Source organism: Pteropus alecto, unplaced genomic scaffold (assembly GCF_000325575.1).
Source record: "Pteropus alecto unplaced genomic scaffold, ASM32557v1 scaffold66, whole genome shotgun sequence".
NCBI classification, from domain to species: Eukaryota; Metazoa; Chordata; class Mammalia; order Chiroptera; family Pteropodidae; genus Pteropus; species Pteropus alecto.
Window position 1 is genome coordinate 988103 of NW_006438869.1, and position 6085 is coordinate 994187.

The window sequence follows — 6085 nt, forward strand, 5'->3', positions numbered from 1 at the left end:
AGGAAGGAAGGAAGGAAGGAAGGAAGGAAGGAAGGAAGGAAGGAAGGAAGGAAACGGTCAACCAGGACTAGGAATATGGTAAGGAAGCCCAGGAAGGGAAAAAAGAAACTAACATCAAAATTGACACTGTCCTGTCCAAGTAGGAAAACCTGGGCTGAGAAATTAACACCACAATTGGCCCTGGGAACCTGGCAGAAACAGATGCAAATCTACTTTATGGCAAGACGTTCACAGTCCAAGCCAAAAAAAAAAAAAAACACTACCCACTGATGAGGCGCTCACTGCGCGTGTGGAAGCGCTCCAGATAAACACGAACCGCGGTCACAGCAGGGGTGGAAATGAGGCAGGGCCTAACAAGCTTGAGCGAACAAGCAGAAAGCGGGAACGGAGAAGACAAAAATAAATAAAACCGATCAACTACAAAGCAAGAAGTAATGTGGCTGAAATAGATCCAAAGAAAGAGAAACAGATTAAATCCACCACCGGAGACAGATTCTCAGAATGAATTTTTAAAAGTCGAGGTGCCATCGGAAGGGAGAACCTGGGAACGCTGAACCCAAAGAGGAACAGGCAGAAAAAGTGTCCAGATGGCCAGGATTTGCCTCCAAATAGGCCGGCAGCTGACGGCCATGGGAGGGGAACACGAGCGTTGTGGTCACGGGGTGACCAGCTCCCCAGCATCCTCCATGCTTCTCTCTCTACTTATACATATGCTTGAGATTTTCCGCAACAAAAAACTTTTCTATATTTATTGAAAGTTTTAAAACTATAAGGTAAACGGCTCCATAAACAAAGCGAGACAACACAGACGAGAACATGTTATGCTCAAAGCAGAAGATTTCGAAGCTAGATAAAATATATGGGGAGTTCTCATCAATCAAGAAAAAGACGGCCCCAGCAGAAAAATGCACCAAAGACACGAACAGGCAATTTACAAAAGGCGATGGATTTACCATGTGAACGGTCCATAAACACATGAAAAGCTACTCGAGGTCCCTGGTGTCCAAGGAAATCATACAAAGAAAGACAATGAGACACCATTTTACATCTTGCGGGCTGGCAATGTCTGTTAACACCGAGAGATGGTGCCCACGTGGGGTTTAACTGATATGAACTCTGGAAAGGTCTCTGCCAGGGTCCAGCAATGACGATGACACCCTGCAACCGAGAAACTCCGCCACTTGGTACATTCCCTAGAGAAATCACGCTCATGCGTGTGTGTGCGTGTGCATGCGTCTTCGTGCGTGTGCCCGCATGCACACCTGCAGTGGGAATGGAAGTTCCATTCTTGGTAGCAACGATTGGAAGCAATTTCATTGGCGATCAGGAGGAGAGTGGGTTACCCCGATTCGTTCATCCTTGTGGCTTGAATTCTGTCCCCCCAAAAAGATAGTTCAAGTCCTAACACCCAGAACCTGTGACTGTGCCTTTATTCAGAAACAGGGTCTTCCCAGAGCTAATTGTCTTAAGATGAGGCATCCTGGACGAGGGTGGGTGCCGACCTAGTGACTGGCGTCCTTCTAAGAGGGGAATGTGGACACAGAGAGAGGCACACAGGAGAGAAGGCCGTGTGAAGACGGGCAGGGGTTGGAACGAGGCAGTTACACTAAGGCTGCGGGCACCACCAGACGCACTAGGACAAGGCAAGAGAGGACTCTCCTTCAAAGTCCTCGGGAGGAGGGTGGCCCTGCAGACGCCTTCATCGAAGACCTCAGGCCTCCGATACTCTGAGAGGACAAATTTCTCTTGTCTTCAGTCACCCAGTTTGTGGTCATTGGTTTTGGCAGCTCTGGGAAACAAATTCGTAAAAAGAATATCGCATAGCAATTCAATGAACAAACTATATATATATTTCATAAATCTCAAAAGCATAATGCTATCAAATATAGCTTTTCTGATGCTAAGTAAATACTAAAGCCCGAAACTAATACATATTTTCTTAATAAATATAGAGTAGTAGAAGTATAACTCAAGGAGATTAAACACAGAACCATTAGACAGTGGCTTCTGGCCCGGGGAAGGGATGGAGATTGACTTTAATTGTATTTGTTGCATTCTGTTTCCTAAAAGAGTTTTGATTTGAAGTACAGAGGACACAATGTTAATTTCTTTCAAATCTGGATCAAGTGAATATGGGTGGCTGCTATATTTTATCGTATACTTTCCAGAACATTCTAAATGTTCATAACTAGAAATAAAATAACTAAATTTTAAGGCGAGACAAATTAATTTGGTCAAAGAAAACCTGACTCTTTTTCATGGTTTTGTTTCCATAAGCTACGCTACACAACTGTGATCAGTAAGACTACACCACAATGGGATCAGCGGTGAGGTTTATACCCCACTGCACTGTCGCTGAGAACTGATTCGTGGGGTGGATTTCTTCCCTGCCCCATCTCATGAGGACGTGGGGACCATGCAAACGTCCAGCTGCTCCAAAACAGCCTTGAATCCGAATCTTTTAACCTTAACTCAGTTGATATCCACTTTCCAGAAGGAATGTTTACAGCCAGGAGACCGACTCTCCCTACTGACCCCACAAGGTTACTCTCCTGCAGAAGGAGTGGCAGCCAGGAGAGGCCAGGTGTGCCTGTGGAGGGCTGGGCTCCTGCCAGACCCTTCACGTGGCACAGCAGCCCGTGTGTCCCAGGCCAAGGCCACAGTGAGCAGGGCAGATAGCTTCTGTGGACTATACCCCACTGTGGGCGAGACACACCCTGCACGCTCCATCGATGTCACTCCACAGTCTTCTGTGCACGTAAACCTTTCAGGATCGGGGCGCCTTTCCCCCAAATGACACATTGGTTAGAAGATAATTTTCAGAAGAAAAGTAAAACCGTGCCTCTCACACAGCCATAAAAGTGAACAGGTTGAGGGGTTTTTTTTTTGTTTTTTTTTTTTTTACTCGTACGATAAGCATGAGACAAATGTAACTGGTTCGAAGGAAAAAAGAAAAAGCCACAAATGGTTGTGGCGGAAAGGAATATCGAGCTGAATTGCAAGTGGAGACAGACAGATTCTTCCACCGGTGGGAGGAAGCCAATTAATTCTCTACCAGACAGGACAGAATTGACAAATCTGTCAATTGCCCTCGACTTTCAAAAAGCTGCACAATACCTCAGATACAATGAACAGTGCTGGAATCAGACAGCCCGGAAGTGTGGGCTGTGGACGATGGATTTTGCCACTAAGACGGTTTCTTCTATGTGACACTATAGGGCCATCTGCTGTGAGTGGTAAGGTTTCCTCTTAGAAGCAGGCGGGGCCGTGGGCCGATGTGCATGATGGGGTCCTCGTGAAATGTGTCCAGAATGGCCTCTCAGTATGGCAGGAGGGCCTGGACACGCATTCTGGCCACCCTGAGATCAGATCCGTGGTCTCCACTGGTGAAGCCTCTGGAAGTCAGGGTCCTCTTTGTGACACCAGGGACGGTCAAGACATGCTCCTGCAGAGGATGCCGTGATGGGCACGATTTTTGGCAACGTCGCGTTAAATGCGGGACGAACGCACATGACTCCCCCATAACTTTCACGCAAGACGCCACACACGTGCGAATGATCAGGAGGCCCACCCCCTACAGACTGACCTTCACGGTCCCTCAGAGTATGTGTCCTTGACCAAACCCCCGTGACTCTCAGCTAGTATTAGTGAGAATCCTGCTAAGTCGGTTTAGCCGATGCCCCCACTCCCCATCCCTGATCCGGTTGCACGCTCTCCGCCATCCCCCAGGTGAGGTCTGATAGCCCTGGCTTGTCTTCTGCCAAGATCCTGTGAGGTTGGTTTAGCGGGATTCCTGTCCCTGATGCCTCCTCTTAGTAATTTTCCATCCGCTGACCCCTACTCTGTAAGTTCCCGCTTCCTCTTCTCGTCCTTGGAGGTGAGCTCTGTCTCTCTACCGCAGAACCCCAGGGCAGTGGCCCCCTACACCTGTCACGCGGGTCCTAAAAACGGTCTGCCCGCCCGCTCCTTATAACAAGTCGCGAATGAATACTTGTTTCCTAGAACGTTCTCCAGCCCTGCTTCACACAGCAAGCGCCTCCACGAAATTGCAAGTCAAGACCCATGGGGACGGCTGCTGCGTGGCTGACCTGCAAACCCCACGAGGCTGCAGGGGCCTCGCGCTTCCCCTCAGGAGGCGCCTCTTTGCTCCGTATCAATCTGTGCTTCTTCGCTTCTTTTTTGAACCAGTGGTAACATCTGCCTGGTTCCCTCGGTAATGAATAAAACAGAATCTTCAACACATGCTCATCTTTATATCTGTGTGAGAGTCACGCTTGTACCTTTCGCTGGAAATGGTCTTTTAGCCTAACTGAACAGTGTTCCCTTTTTCTCGCCGGAAGTCACAAAGGCGAGGAACAGGTGGCAAGGTGTGGTCCAGCAAGTGTGGTTTTCCTGCTTTCACACCCCAAAGATGTGAATAACTTGGAAGTCAGACTTTCCAACGCAAGAAGGATTTTCGGCAGAAACAGAGAACACGGATTTCGAGGAGCGAAGGGGATCGGTGTAGACAGGGTTGGCGTAACAAGCAAAGAAGCCTGGGACTATATTTCTGGAAGCTTCAGAGATTTAGAAACGGGAACTGTTTGCAATCACAACAAAAGCAGCGCTTAGGGATAAGGGGCGGCTACCAGCAAAGGCTCGGTATTTTCCTTTTACTGGATAAACATTGCAGGAATGTGCCTGGCAATCGATTTCAATCTTGCAGCCGAAGGCAGGGCCCTACTTCTCTCTAGATGATTCTATGATTCAACTCCTCCTATTACTTACTTTTCAGCACCACACTTGTGTTTTCCACGGGGCACGTGGTCCCGACAGCATTAATAAGAAAGCCAGACGTGATGAGCACACACTCGCCCGAACACATGGCTGCCTTTGACCTTTTCTTGGGCTGTTCCAGGCCTAGATAGGGTTTCCGCAGATACACACAGGGCTCACGTCTAACCACCTTATTTTAAATGGGCTTTCAAAACAACAGGTGGCATTTTCCGTCAGCAAGAAACCTAAATGGCAGTGCCCAATGTCAGCAAGGCCGGAGCAAGGCAGACACTTCTGCCTGGCTGTGCGCGTGGCCGTGCGTGTGTGCTGTGCAGTCTCCCTTCGCCGTATCTGCCCAGCATCCAGGACGTCGCACTCCTGGACCCAGAACCTCCTCTCTTAACAACCATCCTGAGAAAAAAAATACTGCCAAAACTCGATGCAAATATACTCATTTTCCCCCATCATTTTATAGTAGCAGTAAAAACTATACAACCAAAATGTTAACTGCAGGAAACCAGCGACAGAGTATTTAGAGGCGGGAAGGGAAGGCTTCTGACAATGTTAAATGGGAAAAAGGAAAACCAAAAAAACAAAAAACAAACAACGAACACAAGTTCATAGACACTATGATTTCGACTATGTTTTAAAACGTGTACTGCTGAGCAGTCCAGGAAGCTACGCCGCGGTGGCACGGCGCGGGGTCTCTTTCCCCACGGACAGTGTCCTGCTTTGGGAAGTCGGGTTTCAAACGTGGACTTCGACAGGCTCGGTCCCTGTGCACATGGCACAGCCCCTGGCCTGGTGCGGACGCCCGCGGGAGTTGTGCACAGGGGAGGCGCACCTACCTGCTCAGCCGCCTGCAGACCGCTGTCCACCCTGCGAGGGAGTGAGGCCGGAGCGTCCCAGGGCGACCGTCACGGGCCAGCCGCGGGCGTGCCTCCCTCCGGGACGGAAGTGGACGCGGTGACGGAGGGCGGCGGATCCCAGCGGGCCAGTGGCAGCGCGGGATTTTCAGCATTGGGGACGGTGGGGGCCTGAGGGAGGGACGGAGGGAGGGACGGAGGGAGGGACGCGGGAGGGGCAGGGGAGGGATGGAGCGGTGAGAAGGCAGGAGGGAAGGAGGCTCGGACAGCCCGCCTGGGACATGGACAGGCTCGCCTGGCTCCTAAGACCTGCAACTTCCTTGTTGCAAATCAAAGTCAGGCTATGATTCTTAAAAACAAATTATTACGTATTCATACGTGCCCTCTCCCGCTCCATATTTTGCCCCGTCACTTGACTAAGGTTGTGATAACTTTGGAGCTAAGCCACTACCTAAACCTGTAGG

At 49.7% G+C, this 6085-nt stretch overlaps 1 protein-coding gene across 1 annotated transcript in view; it reads right to left on the reverse strand.

Moving 5' to 3' along the window:
• Positions 1-5772, reverse strand: part of CMBL (carboxymethylenebutenolidase homolog) — a 14242-nt gene extending 8470 nt beyond the window's left edge. The window contains exon 1 of the mRNA XM_006915863.3: positions 5604-5772. The gene's annotated coding sequence lies outside the window, so the exon portion shown is untranslated. The remainder of the gene's footprint in view (positions 1-5603) is intronic.
• Positions 5773-6085: the final 313 nt, after the last annotated feature.